The sequence below is a fragment of the Wyeomyia smithii genome, chromosome 2, assembly GCF_029784165.1.
Source record: "Wyeomyia smithii strain HCP4-BCI-WySm-NY-G18 chromosome 2, ASM2978416v1, whole genome shotgun sequence".
NCBI classification, from domain to species: domain Eukaryota; kingdom Metazoa; phylum Arthropoda; class Insecta; order Diptera; family Culicidae; genus Wyeomyia; species Wyeomyia smithii.
This window is the reverse complement of record NC_073695.1, coordinates 7,163,750-7,188,243: the sequence shown is the minus strand read 5'-3', so window position 1 is coordinate 7,188,243 and position 24,494 is coordinate 7,163,750. Positions and strand designations below refer to the sequence as shown.

Here is a 24,494-nt window from a genome sequence, read left to right as displayed (position 1 = left end):
AAATATCAACCATCAGAGGAAAGAATGAAACCAGTTTTTTTTTCTCGCGGAACAAAATTGATGCAGTGTGCATCTTCGTACAATTATTTCACTGAGTCATGCCGATGCAATGCGTGCTCTCGGGCCCTCGGGGTCAAGAATTCCGCAACCGAAGCGCAATCTTGCGTGGATGAATCAAAAACCAGTCTTCATGTTTGCTAGGAGAAAGAGACGCACCAAAGCAATCTCGCTTGCTGAACAGGTTCAATTTGCTCTCGATGGTCATTGGATAGGACGCAAGACTCAAGTTTGACTAGAGCAATGCGCGATGACTCACCATCATCGGAGTCTATCTGTGTCGCAATCGCGGTATTGACCCTACTGCAAATACATTCCCGTTTCGCTAGCAAATCTACGGTTTGTTTGTTCTACTTCTTTGTCGACTTTCTATATTTTTACGGCCGTGTTTGTTATGGTATTTCCAGCGGCACACACCAGGACTACCGCGTATACCCTGGCTGGACGTATGATGAAAGATTTATCGATAATCAGGTATACCAAGACACTTTATATGTATTGTATTTTATATGTAATTGCGGGCAAACAAATAAATACAAATGGTAAAGCTATTATAGAAAGCGTTTTTTTCGTCATAGTGAATTTCCACGTGATTGTTTCTGAAAGAAAAATTCTCTGGAATTTTCTAGAGTACGATGTGTTTGTCATTGCCCTATTAATTTATTGAAATTATTATCTAATCAATTTAGTGGTTCAATTATGTTCAGTTTTCAAACGTTCAAAGTTTTATTCTTCTCTAATCACTGAACAACGGAATGAAAAATTCGTAAATAAAGTTTTTCCATGATTCCCTCACTTGTTATATCTTTGTGCAGGAAATAACTAAAATTATTTTTACTCAAGCTCCAAACCACTTGGTACAGGGCTTCTATAATTCGAGTTAACAGTTTACCATCGCACAAATTTCTAACGCTTCTACACAGATCGATTTAAAATTGACATAATTTGCGCTGTTTTCGGAATTCATTTTTTTATATTCAAATTAAATAAATATATATAAATTTCGTGCTAAGTCATTTCATGCTGCTTAGCACATAGATCCTGATCGACCATTTCCGATTTCGCTGAAACTTTTCACAGTTGTTCCTTTTTGATAAAGAAATCATTTTATGAACTCAGTTCTTCATGTAGACTCGCGACTGCTGCTTGAAAAGGGCCTATATCAGAAAAACGACTAGTTTGATTGAAAGGGTGTCTTGAGCAAAGTTGTAACTAATAAAATTAACGTTCTAGAAAAAATATACACACTGTAAAAAAATTAATTTTGGTGTGCCAAATTTTCAAAATTTTCACAAAATAATAAATATCTCAAAAAGAACCTTTTTTAAATCTAAAAATTTGGTCATGGTAAAATGTAAAACAAAAAAGTGATGAACGTTTGAATATTTTGACATTTTCACTCTGAACTGTTTTTGAGAGATTTTTCCTAGCTACACATAACAATGTTGAAAATTTATCACCTAGAGCCTGGTACCAATCCAACGCGTTGTTTTTGTACCATAATCGAACATTTTTATACTGGCCCTGTTGAAATTGAATAAGCGTAACTCACCGGCGAACCCTGTTATTAGAAGGTTTTAAAAATAAGACGAACACACAAGGTATCCAATTTATTCAGTACCTCCGTGTTTATATAAAGTAAATCTAGGTTTAGAGAACCGGAAGCTAACAGATTGCGCAGAGACAGGTGTCGTTATTAGTCTTGCGCCTGAGACAGTCCATGTTACTTCAAAAAAAAAAAACTAGCGTAAAGTAAGGATTCATATTCGGAAACGAATTACGAGCAGAATGTTAAAAAATCTCAAATGTGTCGCACTTAATTAAGTTGTTCCTCGGAACAAAATTAATTTGATTGTCAATTTTCATATACAGTCTGTATCCACAATGATCTGGACTCCCAAAATTCCAATTTCCAATTCTACTATATATTTCGCATTTGTGGGGTATAGTCTTCAAATTCACACGTTCGAAATAACATTTTGCAGCGTTCATATGAAAACCTCCTATTTCGCTCTCAAGCTTGAGGAGTTTGTATAGACTCTTCATTAACTTTGCCGGTAGCTCTTACAACTTTTCGTTTCTTGTGTACCTTATACTCTATTTTTTTTCTTTTTCTTTAAACATCAAATTTAAATTGATTTTAATTGAAAATTGCTACAATTTTGAATATATTCTAGATGCTTGATGAATATGTGTCGTAGAACCTACGTTCCAGCAACACTGCAAAATATTATTCAACCTATGATTTCGGCAACATTGTTCGTTTGGACATATATATATTTGAGGTGTTGTTTTTTTTTTCTTTTGGAGTGAACGAGATTAACATTAAAGGCCTAAACACAATTGATACGTTGCAGCTGCGTTTGCGGCAATTTGACAGTTAGCACATACGTTTTCTGTCAAATTAACGTCAACGTAACGCAAACATATCCATTGTGGTTTACGAACTAATTTCATTTTTGTCATATGACTTACATTTTAAGTTTAGTAAAGCGGGCAATGTATGCAGTTTGCGAGGATGCGAAAATAAACGAGAATAGAAGGTGTGACTTTTTAGGCTTAGAAAAAAAAATTCTCTCAGTTACAAAAATAAACTCCCACCGGGCAGTGTGTGCAGTTCATCGTTGGCGTGCTGAGATACGGGAACACAATAGAAGAGGGTGATTCGACTTTGGTTTAGAACTAGTTATACCTTTCCCAGTAGTTTAATTGGCCAAAACACCTTGCCGGAGACAACGGAGATTGCGGGTTCGTGGCCCGTCTGGACGAGGGAAATTTTTTCTAAGCCTGAAAAGTCACACCTTCTATTCCCGTTCATTTTCGCATCCTCGCAAACTGCATACATTGCACGCTTTACTAAACTCAATATCCATTGTGCTTGGGCCTTAAGAAATATCAAAATTGAGAGTGGCGGTTGATGGTTTCAATTCGCTTAATTTCGATTTAATCGCAAGTTTCGGCTGACAATCTCTTCCTGCGCCGTTGAAGGATGAGGAATAACATATCAAATCGGACTTGTTTGTATTTGAAGATCCACTTCACAAATTGGAAATTGAGGAGGTACAAAGTTTATGCTTCTAGCTCGGACAAATACCTCCTCCTTCGTATACCAGGTGTTCAATTTCTTCAGTGATATAGTAAATGGGAAGACCCCTTTTTTTCACAACATTTATTTGACACGGCACAATACTGGAAAGACGCCTTGTTCAGCCAGAAGACGTACTTTTCCCCCTTAGAAAGATAAGGGCCGGCGTCACACTATTTTCCCGAGTAGGTAGTAAGGAATAGGGAAGGTTGATGGGTGGCTTTCCGACAGTTAACCGTAACAATCGCCATGGCGGACGAAAACATACAAGTAGGCATGTTTTTAAGTTCTTTCTTCGTTTTATTTGCCCGTCGTTGCCATCCTTGTTCACCAGATAATTTTCACTGTTTGGCTGGTGTCACCAACTTCCCGACCAAGCACACGAAGCGATGTAGCCACATTTCCTCGGTCTTCCTCTTCAGCATCCTTTGGAGCTTCTTATCGCTCAGGGTCGTCGGCCGTTCGGAACCGGGTTTTCTTTCGATGCTTTGATTCTTGTCCAATAGAGCCAAGATATTGTAGATGCCGTATTTTGCATCCACAAAGTGTTGCTCGATATTCGTTTTTGACGCGGCGGGGTACCGCTCTTTGAACACGCGCACTTCTGAGTGAAGTAGTTTCACTGTTTTCGCCATCACGGTTAGAGTTCGAGTTAATTTTTTTCTGCTGACTCATGGGTAGAAAGCCTATAGAAAAAGTGAGACGCCGTGACACTCACTTCCATTAAACTTACACCAAAACGGCTGGAAGGCCTTTAAAGTTTCGAAAGCTTTGACGCAAAGTATTGCAATCAAGTTGCGATGAAAAAAGGGACTGCTAGTTTACGTAACAACTTGTATGCAAGTACAATTTAAAAAAAAAGGATGGTAATGTTTTTCGAATCCCAGCTCTCGAGGTACGATGCTGGCCTAACAAGTCATTCATCCTAGGTTCGAGTCTTGACTCGGGAGAGACTGTTAGTGTTAGTAGGATCGTAGCGCTAGCCCCGCAATTGTCCTGTACACTTAACGGTTGGCTGCGAAGTCTGTGTAAAGTAAACAGAAGGTCAAGTTCCGAATCGGAATGTGACTCTAACACATATCAAATTTTAACATGTTTGATATACGCTCTACTGCCATACGGTTTCATTCCTGTTACGTGAGATGTGTTTGGGTCCCTAAACATATAATATTGAAAAAGTCACGCAAAATAACATCGCGAAGCTTATTTTGGCGGGGTAACCCGCCGTTTTGGTGTGACAGTTACCATAACGATGAGTTCTACGTCTTCTCTCTATTCTATAGGCTGACTACTCATGGGCTACTATGATTGATGCTGCATGGGTTCCATCGTTAGTGCGTGTAAAGGTGAACGTGTATATGAACCCATGAGAAATTGACAATTTTTGTGCATTTTTTAAAGCAAACGTTAAGGTTCAACAATTTTGTCTCCTCGAAAAAAGTCTCCATCCAAAATTAAAACTTAATTAGACTTCTGTTAAGGTTCCATTAACAGTAGTAAAACTCTCACCTTTTGACCAACGATTGAAATGCACAAGAGTAGTACTTAAGGTTTTCTAAATCGAAATTTTGTTTGATAGCAGAGCTCAGAAATGTATGAAATCTGAAGTTTTATAAACTCTCGTTTAACGATATACATTAAAAAGCGGTTGCTCGGCAATTTCAAGTTTCATTTTTCTGGTTACATTTTTCTAGTTTTGGCCGATAATTCCGTGTGGGTAAATACCCTCAGGGATATTTTCCGAGTGGGTACTACTATCCATACCCCCAGCTACCGGCCCTGAGAAAGATGATCCTTGAGGAACGAAACCAGAATCTTCTTCGGTCAGTTTTCTGTTTTCTTCATTTTCATAATGATCTTCACCGAACGGCCACTACCGGTATCCTTCAACCTTCTCGTATGCCAGAATCCGATAAACAGCATATTTTCGTCCCAAAAATGCTCTTCTGTAATTTTTTTCTTAGACTTTCATGCGTTTCGAAGAATCGTACAACACACTCGCGGAATGCTATATATTTCGACGCCATCTTTGATCGAACTGACAGCACCCGGGCGAAAAAAAACGAGCCACCAGCTCCTTAAAATCCCAGAGAGCAATTTTCTCGCCCTTAAAATCCCAGAGAGCAATTACGCTCTTTATTATCTTATCTATTTTTCGGAAAGATATTGATATCATTCTCATTTTTCATTAATCATTGGGTCCAAATTGGAAATTTGACATAGAAACCTCTTGTCAAAGTGGAGGAAAATGATAACAACGGATATTCCTTGAAAAATTCTTAAGCTTTATAGCTTTGCATTGAAATTTTCCTAAATGGAAAGTAAGTTTCCAAGCAGCCAGAATAACTTTGTGCCTTTCTGACAGTACCGCACCACTGGATCGTGAACTGACGAAAAAGTTGCGATTAAAAGTTGAGACCATTATAATTGTTAGTCAAAATCTCGATCACCCATGTGACACATTTCAGGAGCTCATTGCAAAAAAACACACCCTTCTACGCTAAATTTTATCAAACGCTGAGTATTGTACAGAATCGGATAGGTTCATAAAAGCAATGAATAACAATTAATGCGAATAAGTACGCATGCCTTGGTTGGTAAACATTTTCAAAAATCCATTTTATCATGTGTCCCGTTTTTAACCCGAGAGAATCTGGTCAGCCTTAATATGAATGTGCGGAAGAATGAAAAGTTCGTCGGTGTGAGACAACAAACCCTCGGCTAGGTCGAGCTCAAAAACGAAGTTAATCGAACAACATAGTTCATCTTTTGAGTGTAAGATCACGCTCATTTTTTTTACATTTTACATTACACTTCACTCTTAAATTTGGTTTGTTCTAATTGTCACAAAAACTGCATTGTGGTTAAAAAGGGCAAAAAATGAAACTTGATACCTTGCTTTCATCCTAGTTTAATAATGGTCTTCGGAATGCTTGCTTGTATAAATTATCCATATAATTTAAAAGTGTTAAGAGTTAAATGAAGCTTCCTATGATAAAAATTAGAAAACAATTTTTTTTTGTGTTAAGAGAGACAGAAGAATAGTTTATTCGGCAAAATGTTAGAAAATGAAAATATACGAAACATTACTGAATAAAAATTCCAGGTCTTTTTCATCCTAAGCTATAGTATAGTTTAGATTTGGAAATGGTAAAGATTTGAGATGAAAAAGTCAAGAACGCACTAAATTTGTGTTTGATATGGTGGTCTAATAAATGCGTTTTTCAGTTCTTCCTTTTTAGTAGTTACAACCCCCAAACCGTTAGGGCTAAAAACACTTTTTGATAGAGAACCTCTATTGGGAGGTTTAGTGAGTTGTGGTACAATGTTGACCTTATCACAAATTTAGTGTAGTGATATGAAAAAAATCACAGGAGAGCTGTGTGCAAAGCCACGACCGCAAGGTTGAGGTAGAATACTTTTACAAAATAGATAATCCGGCTGCTTGCGTGTCAGTCATTTTTTCTAGTAAATAAACTATCAATCGAATTTTGCGCTTCAACAAGGATTGACCATTTTCAATATATAGTGAGTTGCTTGTCATGATTGGGGCTTGACAATTTACGAATTTCGGTTATTTGAAAAAATAATTTTGATGCAGATAATGAAAAATTATCGGATGCCGTGCTTATGACTGAAGGAAAAGATAATTCAGTACATTCTGAGATACGGAGATAAAGTAAAATTTATAACTTTTACAAATTTAAAAATGTAAATTAACTCAAGATAAAATATTAACTCTTCAATCATTAATCATTTAATCCTGAAAAAGACAATTTTTTGTTCAATTCAATATCGGATAAGATACCGATCACATCTTGGCGTTATAACTGCCAGTGCGAATAAAGTATTCATTGTGATAAAATAAATAATGAAAAGCTGATTTAACACTCAGAACTAGACGGCTCATGTGTTGTCAAAATGAGTCAACTTTTCATTGAATGCATTTACTAGTTGCCCGCTATCGCAGAGACTGCAGTTCACTAAAGTGCCTCCCTGCATCAGCTGCTATCGATGCTGATACCCGCTGCAACTGCTACGCTATCCGTAGCCAAGTCACAGCTGTGGCCGCTATCCGCTATCGCTGGTATCCACTGCACTGCTACTGCTACTGCTAAGGGAGGACTGATGTTGTCGCTGTCTAGAACTATTATAAGCGGCTTCTTTTTTTTTTTTTTAAGGGATTTTAACCGTGGCGGTCATTCGTCCCTAATGAGCAATTGACATTTCTTGCCACATGTTCAGATTGCTTGTAAGAAATATTCTAAGGAATTTCACCACTTTTGTGTTAAACATTTGGGTGTTGCATTTCTAGCCATGATAGTTTAGACAGTGTGTTTGAGATTACTCTTTTAATAAATATATCAGCTATAAATTTACAATTAGGTGACAACAAATTGCTCGATTCGTAGTGGATTAGGCAATTAAATAGTATTTTTTATATGCTTTCGTACAAAAATTTCACGGGGGGGGGGGGGGTTTGGTTATGTCCACGGTCCATAATTTTTTTTTTTAGAATTAATATGGGCAGTTGTCTACGGAGGGGGAGGGGGGGTCAAAGTCGTTAAAAATCACACACATTTATGTTATTGTCGTCCATGAACCTGCTTCTTCGCATATTCCACAATAACAAGTTCAAGGACGTTCTTTTTATCGTTCCACACTGAAGCCAACCTGCGAAGGAAGGAATTAAGATGGTACGAATGACGACATGGAAATGATGAAATACAGTCGCTTCAGTTACTACTGAGGTCATATTTATAGGTGACCCACGGCTGCTGACGACTATGTGCAAGAATTCCCAGTAGCATGATGATCCGATGTGAAGAATGCGAGATATCATCCTCATTAAGGTGCACGTCATCCACGTTCAAGAAGCACTCCTTTTTGCAACCGGCATTTTTCGATGCAGGACGTGTTGAAACAATGACTAATATGCTAAACAACGAATGCTATTGATAGAGTTCGTGACATAAATTTAGTGATTTGCGAATGTTCTGTCGATTCTCTAACAAAATTTCATTCAATTTGAGTAATTTAATTTTGTTTTGCCAGCTTCAAGTAATTAAGTTATTTCTTTTCTACTTTCAGGTTCGAAACGGACATCATAAAAACGTATAGAAATAGAACACTTAGGCGGGAAGTACTAAAAGCATTCATACCGCTTTGCTGGCATACTTTCGGCTGAACAACTTGATTTACAACCCGGAGCGGAGTGATTGACAGTAAACAAACGACCGTCCCGAGGGATTGAGTGCGTGAGTGAGGTGGAAGCGACAGTTGAGTTTTTGAGACAACTCTTTTTTCGGCGTTCATCCTTCGTCCGGACAACAAAGTCGAGTGTAGGTGTGAATTACCGGTGGAAATAACGAATATCCGTCGGATTGGTTGAGTTGAATATATACAGTTATTACGCGAAATTGAGAAACTGCGCATGTGACTAAGGGAAACATCGCGAACGGTGATTCAAAGAAGCTAGCAGCAAAAGTGATCAAGCGATTTCACCAAATAATAATACACATATGTGTCGCGTGCTGAATACATGTTTTGAATACATAGATAAAAATACCAGTTGAAGCTTTAAACTGGTGTTTTTTTTGAGGTCTAAAATTTGCAGAAGTGCTGTGCGCCGGAGTTTAAGTGGGCGAAGGATTTTATTTTCTGTGACCGTGAAAGTGCTGAATAGAAACTGTTTGATATAAGTGTGGAATAGCGAGTCGTGAATTTGAATAGCAATTGCTGGTTTTTCGGAATACAGAAGTGATAAATTCTAGCATCATGAGGTAAGTTTATCGTTTACGATCGAATATTTAAACTCCATTTTGATTTGTCTAAATACAAAATGTTAAGAAAAACTCTATACGGTACAAAGTAAGGCTGCACAGTAGCAACCTTGACAAACACTCTAGCAGATATTTCCGACCACCATCTGTTCAACATCTAGCTCGATGCTTAATCGCGACAGCCAATCACTTAACTCCAGTCGATCGCTGTATTTGTACGAGTATGTGTATGCTAGCAAAGCATCACACCAGCAATGAATCGATCGATCAGGTTGAAGGCAGTTTTTTTTGTTGCTGCTGCTGGGGTCCTAAAGCATACTTAAGCTTTGCTTCTTTCAACTGCTACAAACAAAGGTAACGCCTCGTTTCGAGTGCGAATGCGAAGAATTTTTTTTTCACCTCCAGTGAACTAGGTCTTACAAAAACAGAGACCCCGCTAGCCGACACGGCAGCCGAACCGGAATTGTCTTATTGTTGCTTCGAACCGATCGAAGTATTTTACCATTTTGCCGACACTTCACTTTTGAGCGTTTGAAGTTGATTTCATTGCAAAAAAGCTTGTTTGGAATAGTGAATAGCCGCGTAAATTGTGCATTTTTGGGATGCATTGAAAGTGCTAGTGGCCGTTTTTACCGATTATTATCATTTTATTATCTTTTCCCGTAACACAAAAGAAACACAAAAATCAGCGCAAAAAAAAAATTTAAGGTAAATCTAGGCTACTCTCATGATTCCACTGATCCACTAATGCCTATGATCGGCCTCCCCGAGGGGCAAATAACGTTTGCAACGTTCGTAAAAATCACAAATTATTCACCGTTTGTAGCCCGTACCTGTGCTGTGTGCATATTTCAACTGCCAACCATTTGTCACCGAGTGGCATCACAAAGTGGTTGCGTTTTACAGTGTCATAATTGCACTCCTTAGACACTAAGGTAGGTTCGGTTTCATCTGAAATTTACCACCGTAGAATTTTAAACGGCGCGTGGTTTATAAGTTTTTTTGCGTACCGAAGTCGTGCTCTAGTTTGTGGTTGGGTTTGCCAATACCGTCACACACTTCGATATGCCTGCAGCAAATCGCGAATATGTTGTTCCCTCTCTGCCGCTTCCAATGGAACTGCAGGATGGGCAAGCCCATCGGTCACGATGGATGGATTGAAGGCTGTTGAGTTGCGTAACCAAATGGTTTTGTTCCACTCAGCGTTCGGACAGCGTCCGTCGATGCAATATGCATTTAAATTTGATTTCTGAATATCTAGTCATCGTTTTGATTAAATTCAATGTTTTTCCCATTCTTCATATTTTTGAAGTAATATATAACTAAACAGATATTTGAAGCAATGGCACTTGTGCCATGTCGAATTAACAAGAGAGCTGTTGTTAGTATTGTCTCGCGTCGTGTAATCCGATCGTCAGTTCTTACATTGCACAAAGCATCGAAAATAAAGTGAGAGGGCTTTGTTGAAAATTTAAATCTATCGGTTTCACTATGTCACTGGAACATGAAAAGATATATTGGAAAAGTTTTTTCACTACAGACATTGATTCAAATAAGTACATTACATGAATGGAATACTGATGATTTTCCACTAAATCACGAGTTTCGACCAAACTGAAATTCGTCAAATGATGATCAAATGAGAACAAAATTAATAAATCTAATCTCGTGAGCCGAAATGAATAGATTTAACCAGACATATCATTGCTCTTGTATCCACAGTAAGTAGTTGAAATTCATGTTTTTCAGTTAAAAAAATCATCATTTGCAATGTTAATATAGAATAAAAGCACATTTGCAATAGAATACATGGACTTCATTTCACCCCGATTTATCTCACAGAACCTCGAAGGATTTTCGGATTTATTTCATAAAGTAAACGATTGAAATTTCATTAATACATACCTGTATTCATTTTAGATAAATACTGTTTCGGGAAAAATCAAAATAAAACGAGTTATTTTCAAAATATTATAGGCAGTGATTAATTTCACCCAATTTGGCAATCAATTTTATGGCTAAGATATTGTTTCCAGTAGATATAAAATCACTATTTGCGCGCCTGCGAACTGGTATGCCTTAAATAGGGTAAGGAACGTATTCTTAGCAGCTTGAGAAACCGCTTAGCTTGTGTACTAGAAATGTGTTGGGTGAAATTATAACAAAAGTATAATCATCTGTTCTCTATATTATTACTCTGTCAGAACTTTTTTTTTTACAATGTAAAACTGAGTTAGCAAACTTTAACAGTAATCAATTAAAGTTCCCAATCGAGGAACACTATTCCAATCAACCCGAACATATTTTAAGCAGTTTGCAGAGGATGTTCTTCAACGCCTGAAAGTCTGCAATTTTGGTTGATTTTTTGCGTTGAATGTTTATTCAAAGATTTTTTTCTGTGTTGAACAGTATTTTACGTATCTGTTAGACAGTTAATTGGATTTTCAGTTCTTGTCATTAAAATTGTTGATATTGATCAAAGTTCAGGTGTGACATTGCGCATCTCGTTTCGATCAACTCGAACAAAAATAAATAATCGCTGATAGGCGTTTATCCCGTTTTTCGTATGTTTAATCTGTGGGATAGTAGATGAGCCAAACAAGAACAAATGACAATGACAGCTCCTTTCGAGCTTGAAGCAAAACTGGCAGTGTGAAACGTGCTCGAAAACAGTAAAAATCGTTCGAATTGAGCTGCACAAGGTCACCCCGGCAGTTTGAGGCCCGTTTTCTTCGACTGATAATAATAGGCACCACTGCTTAAGCCGTTCCTTGCCCTGTATAGAACATGTTTTCCCCGCATGCAATAGCGCATCTCACACATCTAAATAAATGACATAATAAGAACTAATTAGCCATGAAGAAGGCAGAAGTGATGGCGTCAGAATTCCACCACGGTGTAGAAGAACACGTCCGCATTCAATTCATTGTATTGAACTTGATGTACCTGATGTGATGAGAATAGTTTTTGGTGTGACAATTCCCGATCAGAAAGAATAAACGATAATGTAACAGGAGCTGTTAGTTTATTTTGTGAAAAACCTTTCAAACTGTGTTAAATTAACTGAAATTATAACAAAAAATATTCTACTGATATCAAAAAATAAAAATATCAAACCTTGTTATTAACGTATAAACTTTCTATCAAAATAAGATATTATACAGATCAGTATGATAACAACCATTGTTAGAAACAACAGCTTTTGATAGGGACAAAAAAATTGTTAGACTTGTTTCAGAACAACATTATTTCAGGATTTTTTATTTTAACTCAAAAAATACAAAATCGTGACGAAATATGTTATTTGTATCTCCTGTTGATTAAATTTTGTAATTTTTTAGTTATGCTTTTCTGATCGGGTTTTCATAACGGTGAATTCTATGTCGTCTCTCTATGTTTATAGACTTTCCATTTCACAAACTTTCTTTCTCTCTCCTTCTTTGACGAAGAATCAATTATTGACGAGAATATAAACAGGATGGACGATAATTAAATTTGGAAGTCGGCAATTTTTGAACACTAGAATCGAAGTTTGATTTGACTTTCCGTAATTATCTATTGCGTCTTTATGTGTAAGGATACAACGTGTGAAGCTTCGTTCTTGTGTTTCGTTGCAAATCACAAATAAATCGAAAGTCCCGCAAGGTAGTAGTATGGGGCCTTTACTTTTCGCGTTATTCTTCAATCAGGCAATGCTACGGTTAAAAGTTGGCTGTAAGTTGGTATACGCGATAGAATTCGAATTACGCATTGATGGATGGAGTTGAGAAGAGTTAACCGTGTTTGCGACTTTGGTATTTTGCTTCACGCTAAGCTCACTTTCCACCTACATCACGTCAGCTTAACCCTCTAGTGCCCAAGTTAATTTTCAGACGAACTTCGAAAAAATCACTATGAAACCTTATAAACATTTTTAAGTATTGTTTGAAGCTTTTAAGAGGTTTAACTGAAGACCGTCTAAAGGCGCACTGAGTTAATTTCTAAAGCGACAGCTGGGATTTATTGCAAAAATCGGCCGTGACTTCAGAGACTCTCACTGCTTCAAAGCCTTGTATTGTTCTCTGTGTACGACCACTACTTGAAAATTGTAGCTTGATTTGGTACCCTCATCAGTTAACTTAGTGTCTACGGATCGAACGTGTTCAGAAGAGATTCGTCCGACTTGTATTACGTGATCTACCCTGGCTGGATCCGGAAAATCTCCCACCGTATCCTGACCGCTGTCGATTACTTTGCCTTGACACGCTAGAACGTCGTCGCAAAATCCAGCAAACTGCATCTGTTGCGAAAATATTGAAGCGCGAAAAGGATTTACCGACGCTCCTATTCCAGCTAAACTTCCGTGCCTTCTAACGTTCCTTACGATAAACTGGCCTTCTACACACCGCATTCTCTCGAACATCGTTTGGATTTAACGAAGCTATTACCTCTGCAGTCAGGACCTTTTCGAGCGTAGAAGAATTGTTTGAGTTTGGCGAACCAAATTTGGCGCAAATCAAATATTTTGTTGACTTGACTCTGATATCAAATATTTCTTTAGTCCACTATCAGATAAATTATTGAAAATAAATAAGATCGATACAAATTTTATTTTCCCCTTCAATGGGAAGTGGAAAAAAGTTCAAGCCGTTTTTTTTAATATTGTTGCTTTTTCGATAGCTTATATGCTCAATTTAGCAACAAACAAGTCCAGTGACAGTGAGAGTGTCGTCAAAAGGCGAGCCAAACAACTGAAAACAATGATTAAGTGTTGTTTTGAACATTCATTTGAATGCAAGTTACAAATATCGTAACTACAAATTTTCATTAAGGATATTCCTTTTTTTCTTCTCAGTGTTATATATTTTTGGTATTTTGATGTTCAATACATCTCAAAAATACTGTGCATAAACAGCGGTATGCAAAGAACTAATTCGATTTCAATCAAAAACTCGACCCGTTTTGCTAAAAATGTTGAAATGGTTTCACAAATACGCTCCAATCATTGTTGAAGCATCTTAAGAAAGACGGTTGATTTGATTCTCATGTCTGCCACCAGTCAACTTGAGCTTCAATATGCAACGAGTAATAGTAATGCAGATCCGGTAAAGGCAACTCGAAAGGAATCCGGAGGTAAAATCTTCCCATCTTCGATGGATACCGAATGCAATTGCTTGAAATCCAGTATCTTTACATTTTGCATCACGGGGTTCTAGAAACAGCCAACCCCATGATACAAAATGTCATCGACTGTGAGATTTCCTTCGGTAACCACACCGTCGATCTCTACATCCTTGGCAGGGATGTACACGCTCGAGTGGCAATGACTGTATAAAAAAAAATTATCATCGAATTTCAAGAGCCGGCACATTTTGTTCATTGGCCCAAAAAATGATCTGTGTAAAGTAAAGTGCCTTAAAGCACTCAAAGTTGTGATTTTTCAAGCCTCGAAAATCTACCATGAAATTGGGAAAATCGAACCATTTTTTTATGCCAAATGACTCAAAAATGCCTAAAACGTCGAGATCTAATTTTAATGTTATCTAGGGAAAATCGATTTTCCCAATTTTATGTACTTCCCCCATTTAGGGGAAGCGGGATACTTTCTACGGCTGCTAGACGACTGTTGCCTGTTCATCGCGTATTATTTTTCAAGTAACGAAAAAATAATTGAAGCGTATCGATATTACTTCATTCCGTAACGAAAGAAGGGCAGCGAATCTCAGAAAATAATGTCTTGTATTTTATTTTTTAACACATTTTTGAAGTGTATTCGAACTTATTAAACACGCGTTAACTCAAACTAAATTGGACTGCACTAGTATTTCTCGCTCAAAGAGGTGCTACACTCGCATGAGGAAAAAGTTCAAGATTGATCTAGCGTCTTCACTAGCTTCAACTATGTGCTTACCGTTAAGGAATTGCGATACGGAAGCTTAATTGCACGAATAACACTGAGTCATACAGTTGACATTCTGTATTTAACAATCATTCTCGAAACTACCTTATAAATTATCTTATCTCATTATCTCACTACAGTACCTTAGCTCCGCTGTCGTTTTGCTGCTGATGACGCGCTAGCGGGGCCCCGGTGGGATGATCCTAACTACGATATCAGTGCGGTTTTCAGAATGCGCTACGATCGCGAGCGCCTAGTTGAGGGCATTCTATACCTGAAGATGCTAATATTCATCGCGAGCCTGGCTCGCATTCACCGTAGTGTTGATCGTTGTTCCGATCACTTGGGAGTTAATTCTCATGCATCTTTCAACCTTGCTTTCCACTGCGCCACAATCATTTCTCATTTGACCTTGTCGACAATGGCCTTTTCGCCCACCTGCATGATTAGCTGCTTAATGCCTTATAGATCCAGATGGCGTTTGTAACAGGAATTAGTCCCGATTTCAAGTGAAGTTTGATGGAGTTAGTCAATTACCTCAGTAGAGAGCCTTTTTGTAATTGCGTGATGGCGGATGTTTTATCGCTCTTTTCAGAGAGCGTAAGAGAGAAGAGTTCTAGTATTGCCGCATGTCATTTTCTCGCAAGTTTGGCAGGGTTGTTCCTACGAACCAATGTGTATTATTTGTAAGATGTGGCGTATAGCAACTTTCTGTGATGACATCGTAATATGCTGGCCTAACAAGCCAGTTGTTGTAGGTTCGAGTCTCGGCTCGGGAGAGACTGTTAGTGTCAGTAGGATCGTAGCGTTAGCGTCGCAATTGTCCTGTACACTTTATAGTTGGCTGCGAAGTTTGTGTATAATATAAACAGAAGGTCGAGTTCCGAATCGGAATTTAGCACCAAGGCTTTTTTGGCAGTGCAACCGTAATGTTGCATGCCAATCGTTTTCCATTAAGGCAATACCAAATGGGTCTACGCAGGAGAAAAGGGGAAAAACTAGGCTTAGGAATCTTATACTTTTCTCGATCAATTAATTTTCTGAAGGTAAAAAAGATCTACCTTATCGTCGTGCGCTTCCCCAAGTATAAAAATTTTACTATGTTATTTTACTTGTCCGCTTATTGCTTGATATTTAGAAGTAAAATGATTAGGTTTTCCTCTTCTGATTAGTATCAGCCCTCATCTCAGGTCAACATCTTTTATTCCTTATTAAATCACTTTTTTCTGTACTCCCTCATCCCTTTTTTTTCTAAATTTATCTACTTATTGAAGTCTATTGTATAACTTACTCTTGTAGTTTATTATGGATGTCACTGAAATATCTCCCCGTATCAATTATTGTAATGGTTTGTGTTCATACGGTTCATTGCTAGGATCTGAAGACGTTTCGTCACGATCTCTCTTCTCCGGCTCTGCATGCTCTAAAAGAGTTCAATGGGACAAAATGTTTAAATGATGACAGTTTCATTGCACCTCAAAAAGCATCCACAATTTTCCAGAATGTCTGGATGCGACAGGCACAATTTAATTTTCGAATACCAGCTGTGGCCTGCAAACTACAAAAGCTTTGAGTAGCGGCACTTCATTCCATTCGGACCCAGCTCGTTGCGGTTTCTTCACCGGGTTTTCTTTCCTGAGACTTGTCCAGCGTTCGAAACCTGCATTGTCAGAGCTCATCTCAGATCAACATCCCTCATTCCTTATTTGATCTCTTCATTGTACATTCCCTTACCCCATTTTTCCGGCAAACCCTGCAAATGTTTTGTGAGACCCTGATTGTGATCAATTTGACCGTTAGCCACCTATCCTATTTAAATCTGTTCTTCTGAAACTTTCTGCTTATTCAATTCTAGCGTATAACAATGGTTCAAATTGGTTACCAGAAATATTTTAGTTTTTAACAATTCCTGTGAGTTTCCAAGCCCCTAGTGTATATAGGAGTGCGTCAAAGTGCGTCAGAGTGCCGCATAGTGCATGCTTGCCGAGTCCGTCGTTTTAACGGTATGTTCACAAGAAAACTCATTTAAGTCTATCTGTTCTAAGGGGTACCAAAATTCAGAGGCATGGTTAAAAAGCTATATTCTTTAATTTTTTACTAGTTTGAGCTGTAGGGTAAAGCCTGTGTAATTCAGTCATGTACTTTGTTATTAATTTACTGAGTATTTGCCCTTGTAAATTATTTTGATGGTTTATCTGCAATCTGAAGACGTCACGATCTATGCTTACTGCTAACAATTTTAATGGGGCAATGTATTCAAACGATAACATTCCAAATGACGATATGTTTGTAAGTTTTACGTAGCACTTTCTTAGGCATCCACAAATATGCAGATTGGTCAGATGCTACAGGTATGGTTTTTGTTCTCGAACAAAAGCTGTGGCAAATTACAAAAGCTGTCCATATCACAGCTTTGAGTAGCGGCACTATATTCCGTTGGATCCCAGCTTGTTGCAGTTTCTTCACCGGATTTTCTTCCTTGGAAACTTGTCCAGAGCTTACAACCTGCGTCGCAACCGCTGGGAACCGAATATTTTTACCGGTTGCTCAGACAAGAATCACTTACCTGTAACGTTTTCTAAATCAACGGAACGGAACTTCTCATTCGATTTCTCGTTACTGTATAGATTATTTTACAAATTCTGTACTGATAATGCTTTACCAATACGAGCTTGAAGACAAGAGTACAAATAACTTTTAGTGCTTTGTAAGTCAAAATTATTAGTGTTTTATGTTTGGAAATTATGCAGTATTTTTTGCACAAAAACATTTCTACATTTTAAATTTCAAACCCCAAAACCACCTCTCCTTGCACGCAACTATTGTGATATTGGAAATTAATAAAAAATAACAGAAAATTGCGTTTAGTACCCGAAAAGAAACTACATTGCAAAATCCAAAGCAGTCTACAATATTGCTGCTGCACAAGAACGTAAGCTCATGTTTTATCATTAATTTTAGCTCCGATGGATTGACTTATATTTTTTCATTTAAGTTCGATATTTTCTGCACTACATTTTATACTTTGCACTTTTCAATAATTTATTTTATTAATATTGTGATAAATTTTTTCAGAGATTGTAACTATTAACGATTATTGTGATGGTTTGAGTTGACGGTTTCCATTTTTTTGGTAAATTTTAAAAATTTTGATGGTTGTCATTCGAATTAGTTTCAAACAAAACTTCAACTGTTCCTGTCTGAGTTTTTTCAATTCTCTAAATAATATTTAGTTTTTATTCTTTGTTCTGCAATTCTTATGTTGATATTTCCTTATATTTTTTTCTTTCTTATAACCCTTAAAAATATTGTTTAAATATATTTTTGGATAAGTTCATCGAAGTTTATCGAAGCATTCACATGTTTAGTTTTTTTTTAAATAAACGACCGAATTCAATTTGATTGTACGGCACTAATTAAACCTTATTATTTTTTGACTGTCAGCACCTTTTATTTTCAAATTTTGAATATTTTATCATCGCACTATTTGGTTGGTTTTTTAAAATATCGTTTCAACATTGCACCACATCGATTAAAGCTTAGACGCTTTTTATTATTTTGAAGTATTTTAGTTTTAGTGCCTTGTTTTTTCAGATATATTTGGATTGATCATACTCTATTCATTCATGTATTAAACAATCTTTGTAATTGACTGTCAATGCCCTAATGATTCCTAAACGGTGTGATTAAAAATTGTACAATGATTCGCTTACTACGACATTCATGCTTGTTCAACGCCCAAATGACTCTTAATTGGGTAATTAAGCCATTGATCACCAACCAACTTTCGCCAAATATCACCTTAACGCTAATGACCCGAAACGTTCCGACACGTTCGTTTCCCGCAAAATTGCGCCGGTCAGTGGCATTTAAATTTAGTACAATAAAAATTAATCAGCAACCCACGGTAGCGCAGTCAGGTGTAGTCGCAATTTTCGGATTGTCATTTCGAATCGTTTAAATCAAAATTACCACTTTCACTTCGGCCCGCGCGGTTGTTTGTCAACAAACTAACCGCCAGGCCGAAGGTGAAGCAAAAATCCTACGAAAATGTGAAATTGATAAAGCACCGGCGATTAAACAACAACTTGTTCAACTTTTTTTTTACAAGTAGAGGAAAGCCTAAACCGATGCCGGTATACGCAAACGATTTCAACGGTAAGGTAAGCTGTAAGCACTCACCTCGCCGTCAGGGTCAAGTTCGGAAGCTGAGCCGCTGGCCGCGGTCGGAGCGAAAAAAAGTGAACGTTCGTTCCGTTTGTCGTGGTTGCTTAAATACTTGTAACTTCTAGACACGTTTCCCTCGTTCATGTTTGCCAGTTCAGCCAGCAGCTCTTAGGGGCCGTTTAATAATTACGTAAGCATATTTTTCCATTTTTTCGACCCCCCCTCCCCCCATTGTAAGACATCGTAAGATTTTTTGATGCCCCCCCTCCCCCTTAGTAAGAGCTTACTGCCAGCATGTATAGTTTTTTTTTATTTTAGTTTTATCGTTATGAAGCAAGCACAGTGCTTCGTTTCCTCTTCTGTCCTTTATTCGAGTAATTCCGTAATTTCATTCCATGAATTTTAGCGTCCACGCTTTCATGAACATGGTTATTTGAACAGCTGCAATAACAATATTTTTCTTACGTAAGATAATTATTTCTCCCCCTCCCACCCCTGTAAGATAGCGTAAGAAAATTGCATACCCCCCTCACCCCCTATTTGCTTACGTAAATATTGAACGGCCCCTTAGCACCTTCAGCTCGAAGCGCGAATCAACGTGTCCTACTTTTGAACGAACGAGGAGTGAGTTTTTTGACAATCGTTTGCTGATCGCATATCTCGCCATCAGAGCAGCGGTTGGGAAATCCAGTGCCTAATTAATGTACGACTGTCTGAATGAGACTAACGGGAGTTGTTCGACTCGGAGACCGAGAAGAACCATGTCGAGCAAAGATTTATCTCCGCTTTTACGATATTTCAAATTTTAGCGTAGGCTGTTTGCGGGACTAATTTGAATATGAATCAAGCAGGAAATGAGGTTACGGCAGTTTCGAAGCTTTTGAGTGTAATTGTGTATCATAGCAATAGTTTAGTTTGTTTAGTTTTGCATGGTTTAGAACTTTCACCATTTAGTAATCCTTTTTAAGATACACCGCTAAAGGGAACTAAATTGCATAACCTTAAACACGAAATCATGACTCGCTCTAGCCTGAAACAAAACTATTTCGACATGCGGATACAATTTTTCAACAATCGGTCGCCTGTTTTGCTGTTGACAACACGGACTTTTGATGAAGTGAAATTTTGGATGACAGTCCGGTAGTAATGAGTTATACTAACAACCTGAAGCGGTAGCTAGCGAAAATTGAAACGGTGATTTTGCAAACGTTTCATGCTTCATACTGTGAGGAATGTAGTGTTACGATCACGAAAAAGACCGAAATTGGTCCGGTCCCTGTGCGTCAAAATGACTCGATCGAATTTAATTGGGTTCGATGGGGCAATAACTTCCGTTGCCGGGAGCACTTCACAGTTTTCAAATGATTTTGTATTTTAATCAGCTCCACCTTTTGCTACCGCTGAAACAAATTTCCATGCTTTCTGAAGGAGAGTCTTACCTAACCTTACCTAAGAAGAGATCACATTGATCACGGTGAAAGAAGTCTATAAATAACTCTGACGCCCGAAGATGCGAACGAAAGTGAGAGTGGCGTAATGACAACAACCTCTAATCAAACTAAACGCATACCCTTCGACCGACTTTCCCAGTAGAAACCTATAATAACAGTGACCGGTTGTGCACTTTCAGGGGGCCGGTCACCAAGAGCGGCTTTGCACCGAGGTCGTAATTAAAATTAATTAATATCAAATTCATCCACCGCAAACTAGCCGGCACGCGGCATTAGCATTTTTCTCACGCCTTCGAGCCACCTTCGTGGCTGTGGTAGTCATCAAAGCTTTCAAATCACTGGTGGGTTGCTATTGCAGACGAAACGTCGCGACGCAGTTGGTCGTTGAGCTTTGAACACCCACTGAAGAGCCAAAGAGAAACGCACAAAAGGGAGAAGATCAAAGCTTTCAAGTTTCACTCACTCTCTTCATGCTACCGTGCGCTGGCAAAATTCGTTTTTCGCTAAACTAAACCATGTTAAATCGATTAATCATTATTCTAAAATAGAACAAATAGAACATTTTATTCGATATGCAGGAATAATTTGTTATTCTGTAGGCTTCAGCAGCAACACGTACATCAGCAACTAGGTACATAAAAGTGACTGTCTGTATCCTGCTACTGGTCACGTACACACTGTGAAGCTAAGCCGACTTAACAGTCACGAGACACGACAATATTATGCAGCATTATCTAGAATGGTTGTTGTGAATGTGTATTTAGAATACAATCACGTTTCGATTGATTCGCTGTGCAAATCCCGGTAGCAGAATTCATTCAAACTAAAACGATAAGTAATTATTGCAGCACAAGACTCGCTGCTTATCCATACCATACCTTTCTACTGGTTTGAATGTCCAGCGGTGATGCAGTTGTACGAAATGGTACGGTGATATCATGTTTGTGTTTGGCTGCTATCGGTAAAGCTTTGATACCGTAGCGCGAGAGTGAGATCCGCTGCTTTTGGTGCGGCATGAGTTCTCTTAAGCGGTTCATGATTCCACTAGTAGCAAGCAGATGGCGATCTAGTTGCAATTCTGCTATACTTTGCGGAAGATTTTTTTCCTAATTTAAAAAGCATTTGAAAATTTATCAAGAAATGGAAGGTCGAAATTATATGAATGCATCATAAATCTGTATTATCAAACTTATTAACAAAACAAATTTTTGCCAAATAAATTCAAAACAAATTGATAAAAAATTGTTATCATCATTTGATCTCCCAACAACAGCAATCAAGCTAGTTGAATCATACCTTACGCATTTATATCGGCTGTTTACTGTAGGCGACGGGGTCTTATCTACATTTCAACCAATATTGTTCGGTGTTTCCTCAAGCATCCAAGCCAAGACTGAACCTCTAGCGAGACGAAGAAAGTTACAAGTACGCTGTATGACAGAAGCATTAAGTGATGAGTAGATATACCCACTGCTTCAACCAATACCTTTAGACTCAAAATTATATATGTATTGCATTATAAATCCATTGTTGTTGTATATATAGCAAAGCAAGAAGAGTGTTAAATTTGTATTTGTTCTACGTAATTTTAAACGTTTCAGAAATTTATGTTTTTTTTTATCATAGAAAGCGATGTCAGTCGGCTAGCTCTCCCACATGGTTGTGATATCGGGTTCGATTCTCGATCAGGTCAAGGAACTATTCGAGCTAGAAATTTTCTCGTTTCAGCACTGGGGCACGGTGTATCGTTGTACTTATCCTACAACATGCAAAATGTGCCGAAAAACAATATCGGTAACGAATTCTCTCAACTAATCTAGTTGATCGAAGCTGCATCAGCCCCCCAGGCTAGCGTGCGATATTGTTGTATTGTTATGACCTTTTAAGGCACAAAAACTCGAAAAATGTAATGTGCGATCGATGCTAATCTTAACCTAATTTCCAACTATTTGCTTTGAATTCTCACACACGCTGTTGCTGACAACACTGGCACAACAGCTTGACACATGAGTTAGACTAAAACTAGAAAAAAGCAAAAAAACATATTCGAGCTACACTTTTGAAGCAAGTTTTTGCCCATTTCGATCGATTTTTAACGGAATCAAGTCACGATTGAGATGTTGAAAAAAAGCATATAGAGTTTGGGTGGTAACGCGACTCGTAAGTATCAGTATTTGTGAAAAATATTCAAGTGGTAGCCAACGTAAAATTGTAAACAACAACTGGAGGAAAACAAACAGATATTTAATATCAAAGGATTGCGGTTAATTCTGATATTACTGTTCCGATTTATTGGCTAATGTCGGTGATAATTTAATTAGCACCGATATTCGCCAATGGACCGAAAAATTTAACACTCGTAATTATTATTCCAAACCAATATATTGCGATATTTTTTGAATCATTCTTAAAATGGAAGTGCGTTTAACTTGAGTTTAATTTATTACCTAATTAGTTTATCACAGTCTGAACCTGCAAGCTGAATAGATATATATTCAGGCTAACCAGACGTACCGTTTTGAACGAGACAGTACAGGTTTTACGACCATTTTTACCTTTTTGCACCGTTTTTTTCTTAATACTCTTTAAAAATGTTTCATATAGAGCTTTGCACTAAAATTTTGCGCAGTGGAAAAGAAGTTGCTTCGTTAATATTACTGAGCATCAGTGATGGAAATGAGACGAATATGACTCAATCGACTGCGCCATTGTAAATATATTCTCTATCGCTGAAAATCTTGAAACGCTTCCACACACTAGGTAATTGTTTTTGCATTTCTTCCTTTTGACATTGAATAACGTCTTACTATAGTAGGGTGGCATTTCAAGAAATGAAGAAGGAGTGAACTGAGAGAATGAAAGATTTCAAACGCTTACTACTTTGTTACCACTGAACGGATTTTAGTCATTGATAATTCGTTGGATAGTGAACAAATTACTCTAATTTATGAAATCATTTTTACCAACCCTTTTTAATAGTAAAGTGGTTAAAATTCATAGCAAACTTGATTATAGTTCAACCAATCGCGTACCCGCAATGTTGCAATCCAAGCACTTCCCCAGTACAGCCGATGCTGAAGCATACAAACGATTTGACTTTGTAAACAATTTGTAGTTGTTGTTGTTGCTTTGTTCGCTCGAGTCCACAACGAAACGCCCACCGGAAGTATAATTGTCATTAGTCACATATAAAAGTTAGTATGCAACAATCTAGTCTCCATTGATCATCCGATCATTGTAGTAGAAAGACGATTTCATGTTTGTATGGTTTTTGCCCCACCACACGCATCGACCGGCAAAGTGGAAGGTTCTTTTCAGAGCAGCAGAAAGCGGGTCGTGGCAAATATTACTCGCCTATAAAAGCGCACTCCATCGAATTAATTCTCTCATTCTTTCTGGAGCAGTAGAATGCGGGTGGTGGCAAATATTGATATCGATTAAACTGTCATCTTCTGAAAAAGGGCGTGAACAGAAACGCTCACAAAAACCGAAAAAATGCATGAAAACGATTTAAGTGTATAGATTCATTTCACACAACTCATTCCGTCCCTAGAATAGTTCTTCCAACTGATGGCCTGTGATAAAGTTTTGACCATCTGGTTAATTTATTAAACTACAAACAAGGACTTCTGCATTTGTAGCACTTTTTTGAGTACTCAACCATGCATTTGGCAGTGCCAAATGCGCGTTATTCAACGTCAGTCACGCGGTCGTGCTTTGGATACAACCTACTGCTTTTCTTCGTTTGGCTCACAATCGCCATAAAACGAACCGAAGAAAGGACAGATAAACAATATAATATTGTTGAAAAGTTATCCCTTATTCAATTTATCGATAAAAACTTTGAAATTACTGCAAAAAGCCTAGACGGAAGATTATTTAAAAATTAGATAGTGTTGCGATCAAAAATTTTCAACTTCAATTTCCCGTATTATTTTTATCGTGTTTTATAAAAAGCTGAACACCCCTCATTTTGAATATGTGTTATATTTGATTTTGACATTTGCTCTTCAGTTGTGAAAATAAAGTCGAAGCAAGAGAAGCAACGCATCAAAATTTTGCTCGCGCACCGC

General features: G+C 37.7%; 1 protein-coding gene across 1 annotated transcript in view; it reads left to right on the top strand.

Moving 5' to 3' along the window:
- The window catches only part of LOC129726153 (uncharacterized), a 213,179-nt gene that overhangs the window by 20,671 nt on the left and 168,014 nt on the right, over positions 1-24,494 (top strand). Inside the window, exon 2 of the mRNA XM_055682844.1 lies at positions 8,234-8,925. The gene's annotated coding sequence lies outside the window, so the exon portion shown is untranslated. The remainder of the gene's footprint in view (positions 1-8,233; positions 8,926-24,494) is intronic.